The following is a 21,659-nucleotide window of genomic DNA, read 5'->3' as shown; positions in this document are numbered from 1 at the left end:
TACTGAACTGAGTGTCAGCCTAGATTACATGTTCAACCCTCAGGAGTGGGCTTGAACCGACAACTATCTGACTCTGAGGTGAGAGTGCGACCAAAGTCATTTACCTTCAACAACTTCCAGTTCTCATGACTGATTTGTACCCAAAATATTAAGTTGTCTGCTCTCTCCACAGGTACAGCCTGCCCTGCTGTGAGTGACTCACACTTGCTGCTCTAAATTAAAATAGAGTCTGAATTGAACATTTAATTAAAAATAATTTTTTCATATCTTATACATTATTTATAAACCAGTAATATTACATTTGCAATTTCCATACAGATCATCCTTCTACCTAAGATCAGGTTACTTGACACTTATTAACAGATATCATTTTCCCCAGTTACGTTGAACAGAACAATGGACACAATGCTTTGTTTAATTCCTCCCTCACTCGGGGGCAAGATCTTGCTTTAGTCTTGACAATACAAGTCATTACTGTTTCCAGTTCACTCTGTTGAATATTCGTTCTGATCCCTAAAGACACTGCAGAAAGGCACTTAGGCTGAACACTAATGGAGTCAGAGCAATGATGTGCGAACAGCAGGAAATGGTGGTAAATTATTATTTAAACTTTTACAATCCCTTATGTATATGGTTTAACTTAATATCACTTCCCAAAGGGAAATTGTGGTACACTACTATTGGATAATCATTTCTTTCAAGAAGTAGAGTTGAACGATATTGTGAAAGATTGTTTCTTTTATACATTTCGAACAAATTATAATCAGTTTTGCACATTGAAACTGCACAAGTCTCAGTGATATAATGGTGCAGTAAGTGCAAAGAGCTCATTGACTTCATTGAACTTGAGACCATCTGGCCAGCTGCCTTTACCATCTTCCTTCCCTCCAGTAGCCCGCCATAAGACATAGGAGCAGAATTAGGCCATTCGGCCCATCGAATCTGCTGCGCCATTCAATCATGGCTGATATTTTTCTCATCCCCATTCTCCTGCCTTCTCCCCATAACCCCTGATCCTCTTATTAATCAAGAATCTATCTATCTCTGTCTAAAAGATACTCAGTGATTTGTCCTCCGCAGCCTTCTGCAGCAAAGAGTTCCACCAGACCAAACTTTCTCTCAAGGTCTCCCTCTGCCCTAGCCCTGAGCTCACAGGCTGGATTCTCCGTTTCAGGGATGATGTCCCCACGCCGTAGTAAAAACTGTGGCCTTTCACGCAAAAAAAACTGGCGTAAAAAGGCCACATATTCATAGCCCTGCAGGGGGCTAGCAGGGACCCTTTGTGAATCTAGCAGCTTTAGCTGCAGGTACGGGCCCCCGCACTTCCAGGTCAGAGGCTGCGCTGTGCTCAATGGCGTACTCAGACCGCGGAGCTGGACCTCCTAGATAGTGCCCCCTGATTGGCCACGCGCCTGACCTGGACCAACCGCCCGAAATCAGCCCGGCCCCGTGTGAGGCCCCCCCTACCCTCTGATCAGCCCACCCCGACCATGGCGCCGTGGACTGAGTCCACAGCCACCACATGAGTATCCCGAACAGCAGGACCACGTTAGATCCACGCCGTCGTGATTTCGGCCGGTCGTGGGCGGAGAATAGCGGGGCGGGCCTCTGGCATGGCCGCAGGTGGGTGATACGTCCACAGGTGCGCCGCTTTTTGGGGGCCGGAGAATCTAGGAATTAGCGCCGGTGGATTCTCCGCCCCGGCGTCGGACGTGATTTCTGCGTCGGGGTGCGGAGGATCCAGCCCGCACATCTTTCTCTACTTTCTCTCCTGTCTGAACTCATCTGGTCCACAAGACCCACCTCCTGCTCCCTCGATTCCAGTCGTACTAATCTGCTGATGCCCAAGTTCCCTTCCTGGTTCTCATATTAGTTAATTTTGGTAACGGTTCAGGTATAGTCCCACTCTCCTTCGAATCTGCCATCAATATCTCTCTTCTTATAAAAGAAAGACCCTAGACTTTCTCCCTCCACTATCCTTGCAAATTGCTACCCGTCTCCAAGCTATCTTTCCTCCACAAGTCCTTGAACATGTTGTCGCCTCCCAAATCCATGCCCATCTTTCCCAGAACTCCGTGTTTCAATCCCTCCAATTAGGTTTCTGCTCCTGCCTCTATATCAAAATGGCTCTTATCGAGTTGCAAATGACATTTTGTGGATGACTTTAATGCTCTCTCCCAAGGTGAGTTTGATGGAGGGGGTTGCATTTAGTCAGGAGAGAGGGTGGTGTTATGGGCCAGGGTTTAGAGAACCCTAAAGTGTGTCATGGAGTTCACCTGACCCACAGTTTTTAATAGATTGTGGTATGGGGAGCACACGGCCCACTCTACAGGTGTGGTACAGCAGAACTGGAAAAGTATTTTTTAAAGCAAAACAATGTTTATTCTGTGAACTCAAGTTAACCTTTTTAAAACATACAGTGAACATCTTAGCAACCATCAATTCAAATACAACCCCCAAAGAATACAACACTAAGTTATCCTTAATAACTTCCCAAACAAATTGACACACGGGCTGATGGAGAAGCGGCGGCGGCTCGGGCGCCGGGAGCGGGGCTGCTCCCGCGGGCTGGCGAGGGGGCCAATGCAGCTCCGGGGGCATGCAACTGATTAAATGCAAGGCCGGGCAGGCGGCGGCCGGGTGCAATCGGCCGGCAGCAGTTTAGGTTTGGGCAGGCGAGGGGAAGCGGAAGAGGCTGTGCAAGCCCGTCCTCCGCAATGACAGGGCGGCTCAGCTTGCGGAGAGCCATGGCTCCGGGGACTGAGCCGCTCGCATGGGGGAGCCGCGGCCCGAGGGTGTGAGGGCACCGGGGGCTGCCAGCCGCCCTGTCCCTCGCCCAGCCGAGCCTCCAGCCTCGGGGGGGTTGCCAATGGGGCTGAAGGGTTGCAGCCCCCCGTGCCAGCTCCTGCGGGGCAATGGCATAGTCCCAGGAACAGGCAATGTATCAACCCAAATGGCTACAGTATCCCCTGGCACCCAAATGGCTACAGAATCCCCTGGCACCCAAATGGCTACAGTATTCCCTGGCACCCAAATGGCTACAGTATTCCCTGGCACCCAAATGGCTACAGTATCCCCTGGCACCCAAATGGCTACAGAATCCCCTGGCATTCCAATGATTACAGCACCCCATAGCCATGCATTGGCTGCCCTGGGCACTGTCCATGACGAGGGTGGGCGCAGGCTGTACCACTGCTCCCCTCGGGACCTTCTGCCTGCCCTCGACCCGGCCCACGGGGCCCTCCCCGCCGGCCAGGGGGAGGCCCTGGGCTCCAGCTGTCGGAGGAGGGCGTTGGAGAGCCCGTGTCCGCAGCTGGCCCAGTGCCCCTGGCAGGGAGGGGGCAGCGGCGCCAGCCCGGGGGGGATGGGGCCGTCCCCCCTCCCCAGCCCTGCCCCAAGAGGAGGAGGCTAGAGAACGGGGAGAGCCCTGGCGGCCTGAGTCTGGTCAATGGGCACAGTGTGGAGCCCTGCCCTGGCAAGGATGCCAAGCGGAGGGAGGTGGAGGATGAAAACATGGTGCCCTTGGGGTGCCCAGGCAACACTGTGATGGGCAGGGACGTGCAGCTGAGACTCCAGGCGCAGGAACTGGTCAATAACTACATTGTGCCCTGCATGAACTGCTATGGCATCTGCATCAAGGACAATTTTCTCGGGGAGCGGCTGGGCAGCAAGATCCTCCTGGATGTTGTGAGCCTCCATCAGAATGGGACCTTGATGGACGGGAAGGTGGTCAGTCCCCTCAGTATTCCCACCAGGAGCATCCGAGGAGACAAGATCGCTTGGGTGGATGGGAAGGAAGAATCCTGCAGCAACATTGGCCTGCTGATGGCCAGGCTTGATGAGCTGATCCTCTACAGTGCCGGCAGGCTGGGGAATTACATGGTCAACGGGAGAACTAAGGCAATGGTGGCTTGCTATCCCGGGCATGGCACTGGGTACGTCCGACATATCGACAACCCGAATGGCGATGGGCGCTGTGTCACGTGTATTTATTATCTAAACAGGGACTGGGATATAAATGTCCATGGCGGCTTGCTGCAGATATTTCCGGAAAATCGCTCGGAGGTTGCGAACATTGAGCCTCTATTTGACAGATTATTAATTTTCTGGTCAGACCGTAGGAACCCGCATGAAGTGAAACTGGCATTTGCCACCAGGTACGCCATCACCGTCTGGTATTTTGACGGGAAGGAGCGATTAGAAGCCAAGGAGCAATTCAAGAGGGCTTCAGATCAGAAGGCCTCGCAGTTCGCCCAGACCAGTACCACCTAGGGCCCAGCTTTGGACGGCTGACCACCTCAACGAGCAGATGGGTTGCATGCGTCAAGCTGCTATTGGTCGATTCGCCACCTGGTCTGCGTTCGCCCATCGCCCGGCTCCGCCCCTTCCCCTCTGCCCACCCGCCTTCGGGGGGTGGGTGGGGCGCCTCTCAAGAGGACGCTCACCCATCGCGCCCTTCAAAGCGAGAAAGAGAAAGGGGTTGAGGGTTAAGTCAGGTGGAAATTAACCCTTCGCTGTCCACCTTGCACGTCAACAGCGAGAGAGAGGCTGGTATTGCTCCATTGGGACTTCTCTATACGTTGGCCTGTTACCAAGCCCAGTGTAAACCCTTTGCACGTATAATTTAGGCCAGATTTGATTTGAGGCGGTGGGGGAAAGCATCATCCAGGTCCAAGACCCCAGCTGCCGAGCTTTGGACTATATCAGTGTGGCCCCACCCCACCGGACAATACACCAAGCGGATTCAAGTACTGTCTTCGCGAAGGTGTTTTCTGAGTGGATTTGTTCTGTCCCCCCCCCCCCCCACATTGCTGATTGTCGTAGGGATCAGACTGCGTGTTTCAGGACCCCGAAACACTCGATGTGTACTCGCTGTTAACGCAGCGGGCAGAATATCCCGGCTCTGAGCTCGCCCCGGCGGAAAACGTCCAATTTCCAAGTGGCCGTTTGATTTTGATGGACCTCCTAAGGACCTGTGCCTTCGCCCCCTCGAGGGGACAGGCGCGCTGCGACGCGCGCACCGTCGCTCAACGAAATGCAGTCGCTATTACACAGACGTGGCTCCGTCGACCTGACTGAAGGTCATTACACCTTCCGCGTGGCTGTCGCCTTCACATCTGCCCTGGAGGCTTCGGGAACGTGAGGATTAATCCCCGGAACGTTGCAACTGCATCCGGGGGGGAGAAATCCAAGCTACTTCTAAAAGGAATGTCGTCTTTCCGTCTCGAGGTGATGCGGAATTCGGGGGGAAAGACTTGTGGCCTAGCGGAGTGTGTGTTTGCCTTCACAGTTGGGTTGGGAAGGTGGGGGCGATGGATGTGTGGGGCAACCAAACGGGTGCATGGATGATTTGGGTGGGGGGTGGTGGGGGGAGTGGGGAAACAATCATAAGGTGAAGCCTCCAGGATTGTGTCCAGCCAGAGTTGGCAACTCGCCCTGTGGCTGCTGCAGGCCCAGGGGTGTTGGGGTGCCTGGGTAAGCAGGACGGGTTGGGTTCTACCAATGGGTGGACACCCTCATCTTGGGTCGGGGAGTGGGGGTGGATGGTTGGGGCGAGAGATATGCAAGGATTAGGAGCATTTGTCAGCAATTCGGCCCCTCTAGCCTGTTCCGCCATTCAATAAAATTATGGCCTTGTGGCCTCGACTACAGTTTCCTGCCGGCCCTCTGCATAACCCTCAGCTCCCTCGTCAATCAAAGATCTGCATAACGCAGCCTCTAACGTATTCAGAGACCCAACCCCCCCCCCTCCCCACACACACACACACACACTTCTCTGGGGTAGAGCATCACCGCCCATTGTGTCTGCGCCGGCAAACAGAATTCCACAGGCTAACGAACTTGGCCCCCTCACTCGCCACTCCCTCGCAGGAGGACAGCGCAGCATGAGCGCCCCCTGACCGCAGGCAGGAGGAGAGCCTGCTGGGCCGCAGGGCCGGAGAGCAGGGTACGACATTGGCCACACCGGAGACTGAACGAATGGCCTTTATTTTCCCAACGTTGGCATTGCCTTGACAGAGCTGGCTGGCATCCAGGCTCAACCCCGTTCAGCTTCCACTCGACCTTTTGCGAGGGGAAGGAATTTATCGTCTTGTCTGTGCATTTTTCTGCGGTTGGTGTGGGGGGAGGGTTGGTGTGGGGGTGGGGGGGGGGGGGGGGGTAGGGTTTGAGCGACTGTATGTAGAATCTGAGTTTGCAGTTTAATTTTGTAAAGTGAATTGCACTTTCTCACACCTTCACCTTTATATCAGTGAAGAAAGTGTGGGCTCCCGATTAAACGTGAACTGTTCACTCTTGCAAACAAAAACAAAAAAATAACTTCCCAAACAACATCCAGAAGACAAAAGAAACACTTTTTAACAGAAGCACATTAGGTTTGCATTCACTATTGAGAACATTTAGAATTCTGAATTCACCAAATGATCAAGAGATAGTCTTTTATGGCAGAGAGATCAACAGTGCACCTGCTCTGTCTGGCTTCAGCTCCAACACTGAAAATGAAACTAAAACACACTCTACAGCAAACAGCCTAAAACAAAAGTAAAATGCTGACAGACAGCCCAGCTCCACCCACACTCTGACATCACTGATAAACACCCATTTCTTAAAGGTACTTTTCTTAAACACCCATTTCTTAAAGGTACTCTCACATGACAGTGGTGAATAGGGACATTCCTGCCTTCCCACCTTTGCCTCAGTTCGGTCCGTACAGTGGACCTTAAGAGAACACTTAATGAACACTTAAGAGCCTCAACCCTCCAGCACTGGTATTCCCCCAGTCACAGGCAGGGGACTCTCACGTGAAGAGGCCAAAAAGCAAACCCTGTTGAGGTTGTTTGTGCGCTCCCAGGAACCCCTCCTTAAAAGGAACTCAGTGCCCGATTGAGGGAGGCAGCATCTGACACTGTAAGCCACCACCTGCCCTTGTTGTCAAGCCCATACCCCATTCCACCATTACTCACTTCTGCCTGGGTGCATTGTGATTTAAGCCTTGTACCAGGAGAAGCCACCACCTCCTTAGTGGCGCTGCTGAGCAATGAAGAGGTGCCAGCCTCTGACCAGTTGCTCTCTGTGGTTTTGTCTTCCGCCAATGGAGCCCTTGATCCCACGGATGGCCCCCATTGCCAGTTCTCCAGGTAGTGGGCAAGAATTCACTCACTTATATTTATACCTCCCTATATGTCTGTGACAAAGATAAACTATCTTTCCTTGTCCATCTCAACCTGTCTGCTGCCTTTGACATGGTTGTTCGCACCATTCTCTTCCAACACCTCCAAATGAGTGGAACTGTCTTCTTCTCGTTCCATTCTTAACTGTATTGTAGCCGAGAATTGGCTGCACTGGCTTCTCATTTCTGATCCTGTATCATTAACTCTGCTGTCCCCTAAGGATCTATCCTTGTTCCCCCCCCCCCCCCCCCCACCTCTATTTCCCATGCATGTTGTCTCTCAGCAACATTATCCAAAAGAAGCATTAGTTTTCACATGTACGTCGATAACACTAAACTCTACCTTACCACTGCCTCTCTCAACCCCTGCTCTGTCGCTAAATTATCAAACTGCTTGTCCGACATCCTTCCGGAGCTAAAATGGCCCCGAGGAAGGAAACAGCAAGCAGGCTTGTAGCGGGAAATTGCAGGTCATTCCGTCTCCATTTGAAACTTGGCCTCATAAAGTGATAGGGGCTGGTTTAGCACAGTGGGCTAAATAGCTGGCTTGTAATGCAGAACAATGCCAGCAGCGTGGGTTCAATTCCTGTACCGGCCTTCCATAACAGGCGCCGGAATGTGGCGACTAGGGGCTTTTCATAGTAACTTCATTGAAGCCTACTTGTGACAATAAGCAATTATTATTATTATACAATAATAGCTCTGGATAATGCACTTTATATGGAAATTCCAGTGTTTACAGAGTCCTCAACAAAAGCACTTATGTGGAATTCTCAAAAACTACTTTTTTCTTTCTTGTAAAATTACTTGGTAATATTCTCACTCTGGGTATTGACTCTTTCTTACATTATAGTTTCAAAAATGGCCTTTAGGAACTTGTTCATTATTCATGTGTGAGCTTTGATAGTGAATGTTGATGACTGTTTGACTTTAGAAGCATCACAGTCAAGACAGTTATCCAGCTAGTTTTACCGAGAAGGACATTAGGGCCAATTTACTGATACTCCTACTAATTGAGCATTGACTGAGGATTCAGCCTGGGGTCTTCCTGTTATGTATGGCGCAGCTAATCATTGGAAAAATTAATTGAACCGCTACAGATGGACATCAGCCTGTCTTTCTGCAACCTTCAAACTGACGTATAACTGATCTTAGAATCGTGGTTACAGCACAGAGGGAGGCTATTCAGATTGTCCTGTCGGGGCCAGCTCGCCTAATCCTTGTCTCCTGCCTTTCCCTTTTGGTCCTGGACTTTTTTTCTCTTCAGATAATTGCTCAACTCTCTTTTGGAAGTTGCGATTGAAACTGCTTCCACCATAATCCGAGGCAGTGCATTCCAGGGGCGAAATTCTCCGTTATCGGCGGAAAGTCCGCCGATCGGCGCAAAAAACGGCGCAAATCCCACTTGCGTCACGTCATAAAAATGGGCCGATAGTCTCCGGCCCGAAATGGGCTAGCAGCGACGTGACGGGATCCGCGCTTGCGCAGTGGTTCACGCCGTGCAGCGTCATACGGGCTGCACGGCGTGACGGCTCATAAGGCCGCGCAGCTCCCCCCCACCCGACCGGAACACCCGACCGCAACACCCTACTGGATGGCTGGTCGTCGCTCAGCCCTGAGGTTCGAGTCACGCGATGTGGAGGCGCTCCTGGACGCGGTGGAGCAGAGGAGGGACGCCCTGTATCGCGGGCACGGCCGCAGAGTTGCCCCACGCCACAGCCGGCGTCTGTGGAGGGAAGTGGCAGAGGCCGTCACCGCTGTGGCCCTAACACCACGGACAGGCACCCAGTGCCACAAGAAGGTGAACAACCTCGTCAGAGCAGGCAGGGTGAGCCTCCCCATATCCCCCCTCCCCATATTCCCCCTCCCCCATATCCCCCATATCCCCCCTCCCCCATATCCCCCATATCTCCCCCTCCCCCATATCCCCCCTCCCCCATATCCCCCCTCCCCATATCCCCCCTCCCCCATATCCCCCCTCCCCCATATCCCCCCTCCCCCATATCCCCCCCTCCCCCATATCCCCCCTCCCCCATATCCCAGCTCCCCCATATCCCCCCTCCGCCATATCCCCCCTCCCCCATATCCCCCTCTCCCCCATATCCCCCCTCCCCCATACCCCCCTCCCCCATATCCCCCATATCCCCCCTCCCCATAACCCCCCCTCCCCCATATCCCCCCTCCCCCATATCCCCCATATCCCCCCCTCCCCCATATCCCCCTCCCCATATCCCCCATATCTCCCCCATATCCCCCCTCCCCCATATCCCCCCTCCCCCATACCCCCCCGTCCCCCATATCCCCCCTCCCCCATATCCCCCCTCCCCATATCCCCCTCTCCCCATATCCCCCCTCCCCCATATCCCCCCTCCCCATATCCCCCCTCCCCCATATCTCCCCTCCCCCATATCCCCCCTCCCCCATATCCCCCTCCCCCATACCCCCCTCCCCCATATCCCCCCTCCCCCATATCCCCCCTCCCCCATACCCCCCTCCCCCATATCCCCCCTCCCCCATATCCCCCCTCCCCCATATCCCCCCTCCCACATATCCCCCCTCAACCATATCCCCCCTCCCCATATCCCCCCTCCCTCATACCCGCCTCCCCCATATCCCCCCTCCCCCATATCCCCCCTCCCCCATATCCCCCCTCCCCATATCCCCCCTCCCCCATATCCCCCCTCCCCCATATCCCCCCTCCCCCATATCCCCCCTCCCCCATACCCCCTCCCCATATCCCCCCTCCCCCATATCCCCCCCTCCCCCATATCCCCCCTCCCCCATATCCCCCTCCCCCATACCCCCCCTCCCCCATATCCCCCCTGCCCCATATCCCCCCCTCCCCCATGTCCCCCCTCCCCATATCCCCCATATCCCCCCTCCCCATATCCCCCTCCCCCATACCCCCCCTCCCCCATATCCCCCCTCCACCATATCCCCCCTCCCCCATATCCTCCCCTCCCCCATATACCCCCTCCCCCATATCCCCCTCCCCCATATCCCCCATATCCCCAAGTGAATCCAGCCCTAACCTTAACCTCTGCAATGCACGCGCAACCGATGGCGTGCATTCATATACCTGCCTAACACTGTTGTTTTTTACCCCTGCCACCACCCCCCCCCCCCCACAGGAGAAGCGCGCACACAACAATAGGGAGCATGTGAGGACTGGAGGAGGGCCCGCTGATGAGAGGCCACTGACCGTACACGAGGAAAGGGCCCTGGAACTGGCTGGCGGACCTGAGGACCGGGAGGTTGCTGATGCAGAGGTCGGGGTCCCACGGGCAAGTGAGCCACCAACAGCCCGTCCCCATATCCCCCCTCCCCTATATCCCCCTCCCCTGTATCACCTGATCACTGCCTGATGTCCAACCATGCATGCTTCATTGTGTATCGCAGGACCAAACGTCCAGGCACCCATCCCCGCAGATGCACACCGCCCGCAGGATGCCCCTCGGAGACCACAGGAGACGGAGAGACCCGCACCCTCCAGCATGCGACGCCCGCAGGATGCCCCTCGGAGACCACGGGAGACGGAGAGACCCGGACCCTCCAGCATGCGACGCCCGCAGGATGCCCCTCGCACACCACGGGAGACAGAGAGACCCGGACCTTCCAGCATGCGACGCCCGCAGGATGCCCCTCGCACACCACGGGAGACGGAGAGACCTGGAGCAACAGGGAGACGACACCCCCGTCACGTGCGGGAGCGACCACCCAGCGATGAGGGGGGCAGCCACAGGCCCCCGTCACATCGGAGCACATCCACACACCACTACCCAGGACACCACTATCCAGGACACCCCTACCCGGGACACCACTACCCAGGACACCCCTACCCGGGACACAACTACCCAGGACACCCCTACCCGGGACAGCACTACCCGGGACAGCACTACCCGGGACAGCACTACCCAGGACACCCCTACCCGGGAAGACGAAATACCGGACAGTGACTCAGAGTGGATGGGTGGAGACGAACCCCCACCCCAAAGTGCCATGGACTCAGAGTGGGACGAAGAGCACGACACAACGCCACTGCTGTCACCAACACCCTCCACCATCGCAGAAACACTCACCACGGTTGGGCACTTTAGTGATGAGGCGTCTGGTACACTCACTGGTGCGCACAACACAGCCGTCCCGGTACAGCAGGTGGAGGTAGGAGCAGCAGAGGGACCGGGCGGTCGGAGGGCAGCCCAGGCCAAGCGAACATCTGCCGCCCAGATGGATCCCGGGTTCCTGCAGTTACCACACCCACACATAGATCCGATGCAACCACCGACACGGAGACGAGCGAATAGGGTGACGGGTGGCTTGCGGCGGCTGCGGTCGCAGGTGGAGGCGTCCACCCGCGTCCAGGAGCTGGGAGTGGTCCCGGTCATGCGTGCCACCCAGGCTGACACCGCACGTGGCGTCCGCGGTGGAGGCAATGGGTGCGACGGTGTCAGACATGGGGAACGGTTAGCGAGGCCTGGGGCCTTCCGTACAAGCGGCGTCTGTGGCCCAGGAAATGGCTGCCCTCTCACAGGAGGCCATGAGCCAGTGCCAGCGCCAGATGGCAGAGGCGCTCAACGCCATAGCCCAGTCTCAGCAGGCCATGGCCCAGTCTCAGCAGGCCATAGCCCAGTCTCTGCAGGCCATGGCCCAGTCTCTGCAGGCCATGGCCCAGTCTCTGCAGGCCATGGCCCAGTCTCAGCAGGCCATCGCTGAGGGCATCGGCGCCAGTGGCCATGTGCGAGCCGGCGTCGCACTGTCACAGACAGGGTTTGACAACCCCCTGGGCTCCATGGCTGCAAACCTGCAGACCCCTGTCGATACCAGCACGGGCCTCCAGGACTGGCAGCGCCAGATGTCGGGGGCGCGTCGGATGGCCAGTCCGTTCGCATCCCCCACCCATGTAGAGGCCTGGGGGCCATCGGGCACCCCGAGGGAGGAGGAGGTGGTGTGGTCCGTCCCGGCTCCCTCTGTAGGGGAGGTCCCGGTACACCGCGACACCTCGGACTCCCCCCCCTTCCGTCCCAGGTGCATCGGGTGGGGAACGGGCAGGACAGGCTGGCAGCTCGCCATCCCAGTTGCCCGGGCCGCAGCCTGGCCCATCTAGGCCAGGACGCCCCAGGAAACGGCCGCCAAAGGGATCCAGTGTCAGAGGGCAGGAATCACAGGAGTCCACCTCCAGTTCTGCTGAACCATCTGGGGAACCACGTAGACGTAGTCAAAGGGCCCGTAAGGCCAAACAATTAGACACTGAGTAAGTTGGCACGGGTGCAGGGCACAGATGAGTTTTAGGGGCTAGGGCACGTGCATGAACTCCTTTGGTTATTAAAGTCAATGTTACACCTACCGAAGCTGCCTTTGTGCTCTGTCCAAAGTGTGCGGGCGTGTCATGTACGTTGAGCGCAAGTGTGTGTGTGACGGGTGGTCTTACCTCAGCCCCAGGTGAGTCTGCCCCCTTCCCCCTGGGCCGCCATCAACATCCCCCGGGCAGAGGACGGGACCGTGCGCTGCAGTGTCACAGCCGCATGCAGGGATGGTCCGGGTGGATGGTGGTACTGTGGCCATGGGTCAGACATAGTCCAACGATGTAGAGCCAGGAGCTCATCGGAGGCGGGTTGTCATCATCCTCCATGGCCTGCGATAGACACGCGTCCACCCGCAACTGGGTGAGCCCGGCCGTTGTGCCGCCGGTGGATCGGCAATTGGGGGGGGGGTGGTGTGCATGCGGGTGGGGTGTGTGGGGTTGGGGAGGGGGGTGAGGGTGCTGGGTGGGTGGATGGGTGGGGGGTGTGGGTGGTCGGCTGTTGTCATGGTGTGCGGTCTGTGGCCATACTACCCGATTCCCACGCCCATCTAGTCAGTGAAGCGGGCGGCTATCAGTCTGTCCCGTGCCCGCTGGGCCAGCCGGTAACGGTGGACAGCCACCCGCCTGTGTCTACCCCGTCTGCCCTGACCATTGCCCCCATCCCCCTCATCTGGGGAGGACTGGGCCTCTTCCTGCTGCTCCTCCACTCCGCCCTCCTCTGCCTGCGGCACATCGCCCCTCTGCTGGGCTATGTTGTGCAGGACGCAGCACACCACAATGATGCGGCCGACCCTATCTGACCAATACTGGAGGGCGCCCCCAGAGAGGTCCAGGCACCTGAAACGCATCTTCAGCACGCCAAAGCACCTCTCGATCACTCCCCTTGTCGCTACATGGGCATCATTGTAGCGGTTCTCTGCCTCATTGCGTGGCCTCCGTATAGGCGTCATCAGCCACGATCGCAATGGGTAGCCCCTGTCGCCCAGCAACCAGCCCCTCAGCCGGGGATGGCGTCCCTCGTACATGCCGGGGATGGATGACCGCGACAACACGAATGAGTCGTGTACACTGCCTGGGTGACGGGCGCAGACGTGCAGGATCATCATGCGGTGGTCGCAGACCACCTGTACGTTCATTGAATAGGTCCCCTTCCTATTAGCGAACACGGCCCTGTTCTCTGCAGGTGGCCGCACGGCGACGTGCATCCCATCGATCGCGCCCTGGACCATGGGGAACCCAGCAACGGCAGAGAAGCCCACGGCCCGGGCATCTTGGCTGGCCCGGTCCAAGGGGAAGCGGATGTAGTGGTGCGCCATGGCATAAAGGGCATCTGTTACTGCCCGGATGCACCGATGTCTGCGATATGCCGGACAGGTCCCCACTCGGTGCCTGGAATGACCCCGTTGCATAAAAGTTCAGGGCCACCGTAACCTTGACGGACACGGGGAGAGGGTGTCCCCCGCCAGTGCCACGCGGTGACAGGTGTGCCAGCAGGTGGCAGATGTGTGCCACGGTTTCCCGGCTCATCCGGAGTCTCCTCCTGCATTCCCGGTCCGTGAGGTCCTGGTATGACTGCCGGGGCCGGTACACACGGGGAGCCCTCGGGTGCCTCCGTTGCCGTGGGGCCGCGACGTCCTCCTCCCCCTCCTCGTCCTGTCGGTCAGGTGTCCCTCCAGCCTGGGCGGCTGCCGCCTGCCCCTCTGCAGCAGCCTGCGCCGCCTCTCTGGCACGCTCCTCCTCCTCCTCCTCCTCCTCCTCCTCATCCAGGGCAACATAGACATGAGCGGCTGCCACCACGGCGGCCAACATCGCTGGATGGTCTGAAAACAAGACGGCCTGGTGGGGGGGAGGGGAACGACGACATGTCATCATTGCCCATATCCCCTCCTCCCCCCAGCCAGGTGGCATGGACCGCATGGGTCCAACTGTTGGAGGCTGGCACCTGGCCAGGTGGACCAACTCATTTGCCCTCCCATCACCCACCCCGGCACGGACCCCCTCCCCAACCTCCACCCCAGCACGGACCCCCCCCCAACCTCCACCCCGGCACGGACCCCCCCCCCAACCTCCACCCCGGCACGGACCCCCTCCCCAACCTCCACCCCAGCACGGACCCCCCCCAACCCCCAACCTCCACCCCGGCACGGACCCCCCCCCCCAACCTCCACCCCAGCACGGACCCCCTCCCGGCACTCCCCCGGAGCCCAGCCTACTCTAACCACCCCCCCCCCCCCCCCCCCCCCCCCCCCCCCCCGCCGCCGCACACACACACACACACACAAGCCGAGACACACCTCTCCTCACGCAATCAGTCTGCGGCCACGCCATTTCCTGCCCAGAGCCAACCCCCCAGGCCGTCACTCACCTCCACGCTGGTCGGCGTGAGCCTGGAGCACCGGGTCACGCCGATGAAAAGGAGGTTTGATTCACGTCGACGTGAACGATCATCACGTCGACGGGACTTCGGCCCATCCGGAAGGGAGAATATCGGCAGGCCGAAAATCGGCTGCCTTGCGCAGACCCGTGACATTCTCCGCGGCAGCGGCGCCATTAACGCCCCGCCGACTTTTCTCCCTTCGGAGACTTCGGCGGGGGCGGGGGCAGGATTCACGGCGGCCAACGGCCATTCTCCGACCCGGCGGGGGGTCGGAGAATGACGCCCCAGATTCCAACCACTCGCTGCATAAAAATGGTTTTCCTTATATTGCTATTACTTCTTTCGACAATCACCTTAATTTGGTGAGACTTCTAGTTCGAGATCCTTCTGCCAAGTGGAGCAACCTCTCCCTTTAGACTAAATCCTGACCCCTCATGATTTTGAATGCTCCAATCATATCTCCTCTTAAACATCTCGACTCCAAGGCGAACAGTCCCAGGTTCTCTGATCTATCCACATGACTCAAGTTCCTCATCCCTGTAACCATTCTCATCCCCCTGCATATGTGCTTTGAAAGGAGACAGAATCGGGGGAGGGGGGGGTTTGGTGTCATGGGCAGAGCTTGAGCTGCAGCACGGTAGCATAGAGGTTGGCACAGTTGCTTCACATCTCCAGGGTCCCAGGTTCGATTCTCGGCTTGGGTCACTGTCTGTGCGGAGTCTGCATGTTTCCCCATGTACGCATGGGGTTCCTCCGGGTGCTCCGGTTTCCTCCCACAGTCCAAAGATGTGCAGGTTAGGTGGATTGGCTGTGCTAAATTGCCCTTAATGTCCAAATAGGTTAGGTGGGGTTACTGGGTTTATGGGGATAGGTTGGCAGTGTGGGCTTAAGTGGGATGCTCTTTCCAAGGGCAGGTGCAGACTCGATGGGCCAAATGGCCTCCTTCTGCACTGTAAATTTTATGATTCTATGTCCATGCGTGTGACATTATAGGAAATGTACAGATGACAACGGGTTAATGTCATATCATATTCAACCACTGAATGCAGGACTATATAAAGCAGTGACTCACAGACATCTGGGAGAGAGCTGGAGAGGAGAGCTAGAGAGAGCAGTGATAGAGAGTTCAGTACAGTATTAGATAGATTGTTGAGATTAGTGTAGTTGAGTATAGATTGTAGATTAGATTATTGTTTACTTTAGGAGTAAGTGGTCAATCTAAATTTAAGTAGTGTAAATAAATGTTAGCTTTCTTTATGAACTTAGCTTCTGTGGTCTTAGTGAACACTACAACATCCATCCTGAGAACAAGAATTACAAAGAACACCACAATGTGCATCCGACCTACAATCAATCTGCTGAGAGCGCATAGAACCCGGAAACAAGATCTAGAAAGGAGCTTATAATAGGGATTGGACTTTGTGAAGTAAATATTGAGTGACATTAGCTGGAAACTGGCATTAATATTTCCCCATGAAGAAATGGAAGCAGTTCCTATGTAAACCTATTTTTGCAAAATATATATTAAAAGAAAACATTTTATTTGCATTATTTTTATGAAATCATTTTCCTTTCCATGGTTGCCAGTATTTTACAAGGAGTGTAGTGTCAGGTTGGTGTGGAGTGCAAAAGAGTGGGTAGTGGGATGAATACTAGTAGGCAAAGGACCAGGAATAACCTGGAAAGGAGAGAACTTTGGGCTTGGAGACTGAAGCACAAAGTGGCCAGAGAATGGTCTGACACAAAGTGGAACACTATTGGGGCGGGCACTGAGACTCGATACATACTTCTTGCATGTTGAAAGGTCCCCGGCAGAATGATCATACATTAATAATAAAAACAGAAATTGCTGGATAAACTCAGCAGTTCTGGCAGCTGCCAGAGACCTTTTTTATTTCAGATTTCCAGCATCCACAGTATTTTATGATATGTATTTAACGTTCACCTGCTTCGCAAAGACCAATGTGAATATTAAAGAGTAAGATAAATCTGCAAGTTTTTAATTGCCCTTCCATGGCATTGCTGATCGATGGATTTTCTGGGGGGGTGGGGGGTGAAATAAACTAAGCTGGTTATACTCTTGACTCTTGACTATAATTATAATCTCAGAATGTGATTCCTCCCAGTGTCGCTCAATGACCTGAATTATACGTGTCGACATATAATTCTAGTTCCAGATTTCTGCATTGTTCAGCCTTTCAGATTGCCATGTGGCATCTCTTTTGTTAAACTTTCAGTTGCAACATAAACTCTTAAGTCTAAATGGTTAATTTCACTGAATTAACATTTCCAGTTACAGCTTTTAATGTCACTTCAATTATCTCAATTTTCCACTGCCACTGGATTGTTGTGTTTTTTCCCAGAATTTGATCAGCAAGCAAGTGCAGGGGAAGTCTGTAGACAACCCCACACTAAACTTCTTCTCAGGAATGGCGATTGATAGATAAGTCGATGTGTCCCTGAACTGGGCTGCTCCAGGATTACCACATTGACATGCAGGAACCCTCAACAATTCACCACTGGGAAATCAAACACATTTCTACTAATTCTAGTATGTTATTGCAAATCAGCTCTGTAAATGCAATCCTGGCAGGTTAATCATGTGTCCTCTTTGGATTACCTGCCCTGAGTTAAAGAAAAGGGAAGTGTTGTGAGGATAAAGAATGAATTCATTCCAATGCAGCTTGGAAGGCCGCATGAGAATTTATCACTTCTGTGTAAAAACTGAGCAACATTAATTGTCATATTGATTTCCTCTTTCACTGCCCTGGAGCCCGAGAAATGTTCAAAGCAATTCAAATGATTGACAAACATCACCTCAATAAAAACCTGATGGTCTAATTTTACTTTTCTCCCAGATATTTATTGGTGCCTGCTCAAGGTGCATCCCATTACTGACAACCTGATTGATAATTTTAAAAAATACTTCTAGCATGTCTTAAATAGCCACAGTTTGCTGTCAGAATAATGTTGAGGATAGCAGTGGTATATGCAAATACTTATGGCAGCTTCTGAAAATGGTAGACGTTAGTTTAAAGTGGAAGTCCAAATGTTGCTGGGCGCGATCTAATGGAAAGTTTTCTTGGTGTCATTTGGTTTTTTTTTAATTTAGAGTACCCAATTCATTTTTTCCAATTAAGGGGCAATTTAGCGTGGCCAATCCACCTAACCTGCACATCTTTGGGTTGTGGGGGCGAAACCCATGCAAACACGGGGAGAATGTGCAAACTCCACGCAGACAGTGACCAGAACCAGGATCAAATCTGGGACCTCGGTGCCGTGAGGCAGCAGTGCTAACCACTGTGCCACTGTGCCGCCTTTAAGTGTCATTTGTGGCAGGTTTTGCTAAGAGTTTTCTGCCGGCGAGTTAGGTGTGGTAGCAAGCGGGAACTGCCGCAAGGCCGCCACTGACATCAAATGTTGTGCACTTAAGAAGGCCCCATGGGCTTCACGCCGCAAATGATGGTCTCTCTGGATTCTGTCGGAATCCCGGTATCGGCCCGTCTCTCTGCCAACAAGAGGAAGCTGCACTAAAACAGATTCCACAGAACAAACCCCACACAGCAAGCAGCCATGCCACTGAGGAGACCAGCCCCACGACGTGGGGATGCCAACCTGGCCAGAATGTTGGACGCGGTTGTGTCCCGACAGGATGCCCTGTTCCCCCGAGGGGCTCGGAAGGTCAGCCACAGGACAGCCTCTGCCTTCTGGGAGGAGATGGCAGTCTCCCAGGTTCGAGATAGCTACTCACCTCCTCGGATCCCCATAGCAGCCATTCCGCCAGCTTCACGTTTTTAAAAGATGTTATGGCGAGGCGTTTTCAGAACCCCAAAATGTATCATGGAGTTCAACCAATCTCTCCCTTTAATGGATTTGTTGCTTTTCCTAGCACACAGCTTTTTCCCTAGGTGTGGGATTACAATTATGGACACATGGGTTTTTAAACACAAAACACTATTTATTCCATGAACTCAGCTTAACATCTTAAATAAACATTGGCTCTCTTAACACCCCTTACTTCAAAGATAACTCAGAAAATATTGCAACAGTAAATAACTCCTTAAAATGTTCCTTCAAACTTCCAAGAGACTTAACACCTTTAAACCGTATCACATCAGGTTAAAGGATATATATATTTTCTGTAGAATGGCAGAGATATATTACCTTGGTTGACTTCAGCTCCAGCACCTTGCTTTCTTCCTGCAGCTCTCTGGACACACACAGACACACACAAACTGCTTTTTCCAACTGCAAAACTAAACTGCAAAATGGCTGACCTGAGCTCAGGCCCACTCACTCTCTGACATCACTGTTTTCTTAAAGGTACATTGTTTAAACATCCATGTCTAAAAGGTACCCTCACATGACAAAGAGGTGTACTATTTGGCGCCCAAATGACTATTTGCTGGGGAGGCGGTTAGATCATGGGTGGCCGTTAATGGAGATTGGCTTTAATTAGTGATAGGTTTCTCGCCACACTGCGGTGTGATTAGGTTCTCGCCTTCAGGGATGGGCCGGTTAGATAGCAAACCGATCGGCACTCGCCACATTTCGCGATTGTGACCTCTCCCACGTTCTAATGGCTGCGTCAGGCCCTCGCTCAAACACAACACGGTGATTAAATCGGTGGGGCCCTGAGGGGTTTCGCCCCAGTCGAGCCAATACTTAGAATTATTTTCATCACTGGAGAGCTGAATTTACTGGCCAGACCAGCTCCTCAACGATTAGGCTACCTTTTGGAAAGGTGCCCAAAAGTCAGCTTGTGGGTCCCCCCCAACCCATGGGCAATGTCATCTGCCACCCCCCCCCCCCCCGCAAGTGTTGACAACCCGCCATGGGGTCACTGAGGGCCCCCCCTTTTAAGGCCTTCCCACGCCCCCTTTTAGGCCCCTCTTTCAGGACCCCCACCCTTCAACCCCCAACCTTCCAGAGGCTCCTCCACACCCGCCCTTCATTCCCCCCACCCTTCATACTCCCCTCCAACCTCCTTTCATGGGCATGGCCCCACTCAGGCCCTGCCCCTCGGCCAGGCCGCCAGGGCACCCTGGCAGGGGTACCCTGGGAGCACTGCTGTCAGCTTTGCAGTGCCATCCGGGCACCTTGGCAGTGCCAGGGTGGCAGTGCCAAAGTGGCTGGCTGGTAGTGCCAAGGAGCCCGCATTCCATAGGAAGGCTGATGGCCACCTTGCACTGTCCTTGACCATCCAGGGGCCTCCAATGGCCCAGGAGACTACCCGGGTGCCGTTCCACCTGGTCCACGTTTTTGTGGGCCAGGAGTAAATGGCGCCCGGCAGGGGACTCCCTGGGAGGCCGTTAGATGCTGAAAGGCCATAAATCCAGGATGAGCATCCCCAAGTGAATTTGAAACTTACTTAGCCGTGTGAGGCCTGGTCATGCCCATTGTGGGCGGGATCCTGATCCCAACGCCTCGAGAGATTTCCGTAGGTCTCTCGATGCATATTGATTGCCGGGAGCCCATAGGAAGCTTCCGTTAGGGCGTGACGCAGGTGGTAAATCGCGCCCACTGTCTCAGTTGTGCTATTCCACTGTTGGGCTCCAGAATAAAAGCAGCGTTCTGGAGCCCAAGTGCTCCCACCAGCGGAAAATTGACACTGGTCTCCCCTGGTGTTGGAAGTTGGACCTGATATCCGAGTCACTCCACTTTACCATGCTAATTTACGCGTGGGGAGAGCTTGCTGGATTCTGTCGGAATCCTGGTATTGGGCTGCCACTTTGAGGGGGCAGCCCAATACCAGGTTCCAATGGTGGGACCTCTCCTTCCACCACATAACGCAAAGCCTGCCCCTCGCGGACAAGTAGGGGCATCAACCCCCCAGCACAGGAATACCGAACGCATCCCGCCCCTCTCACAGCATCCCGCATGAGAGTGACCCGACCCTCCCATCAGACCATGTAACAGAGACTCCCATCAGAAATCCCCAACAGAGCTCCCCATCAGAGAACCCCATCAGTCATCCCTGCCTGAAAGCTGAAGAACAGTCCAGGCTGTAGAGTGAAATATCACTGAATTTTCACTTACCTTCCCTAACATCTACTTCCTCAGACAAAAGGGTTTAAAGCAGTAGCTGTTAGAAGTGTCAGAGGCTTCCTCAAAAGCTAAGTACGCTTCAAAGGCTTCAAATTCCTTGACAGCCTTTGAAATGCAAATCTTCCATTCACTTTCACATAGCAATGCATTGCATTAGCCAGTGATTGACAGTTTTATTACACCAGAGACAGGTACTTGGTTGGTTCTTTATCTATCTTTCCTTCACGCTTGAATGCATCTCAAGTACACTGTTTTGATGCTAACCACAATATTTAGAAACTCTTGCTATGATTGACAGCTTCTCGCTACATCAAAAGCAGCTAAGTGGTCTCACTTTCTCTTTTTCAAAGCAGAAATCCCCTGCTGGCGGCCTCAGTGCATTACTCACCCATGCCTGTGGGGGATTATAGCATAGCCATGGTGCCACACCTGTTTTTCCCTACACGTTCCATTTTCCACCCAATCGGAAATCTCAGTACCAGCGTTGGGCAATGTCATGATATGCAAACATGCAGCTAATGAACACATAGAATAGGACATGACCAATGAGCAGTCTGGACACTCAGGGGTGGTATCTCACTATAAAAGGGATGAGGCACTCACAGCCCGCCTCTTTCCACAGACCAACATCTACAGAGTGAGACAGGGTGTATCCTCAGCATCACACCCCAGCACGTGGCTTAGAGCAAGGCTGGTTCAGTTAGACTGAGTTACTACATTTAGATTAGCAGAGAGTCGAACTCATTGAGAACTGTGCTAATAGT

At 54.3% G+C, this 21,659-nt stretch overlaps 1 protein-coding gene and 1 pseudogene across 1 annotated transcript in view; both read left to right on the top strand.

Moving 5' to 3' along the window:
• Positions 1-21,659, top strand: part of igsf3 (immunoglobulin superfamily, member 3) — a 347,295-nt gene that overhangs the window by 285,320 nt on the left and 40,316 nt on the right. The gene's annotated exons all lie outside the window — the stretch shown is intronic.
• LOC140427921 (prolyl hydroxylase EGLN2 pseudogene) lies at positions 2,798-4,399 on the top strand (annotated as a pseudogene).

This window comes from Scyliorhinus torazame, chromosome 8 (assembly GCF_047496885.1).
Source record: "Scyliorhinus torazame isolate Kashiwa2021f chromosome 8, sScyTor2.1, whole genome shotgun sequence".
Taxonomy (NCBI): Eukaryota; Metazoa; Chordata; class Chondrichthyes; order Carcharhiniformes; family Scyliorhinidae; genus Scyliorhinus; species Scyliorhinus torazame.
Note: the sequence above shows the minus strand (reverse complement) of the source record. Positions and strands in the feature narration are given on the sequence as shown.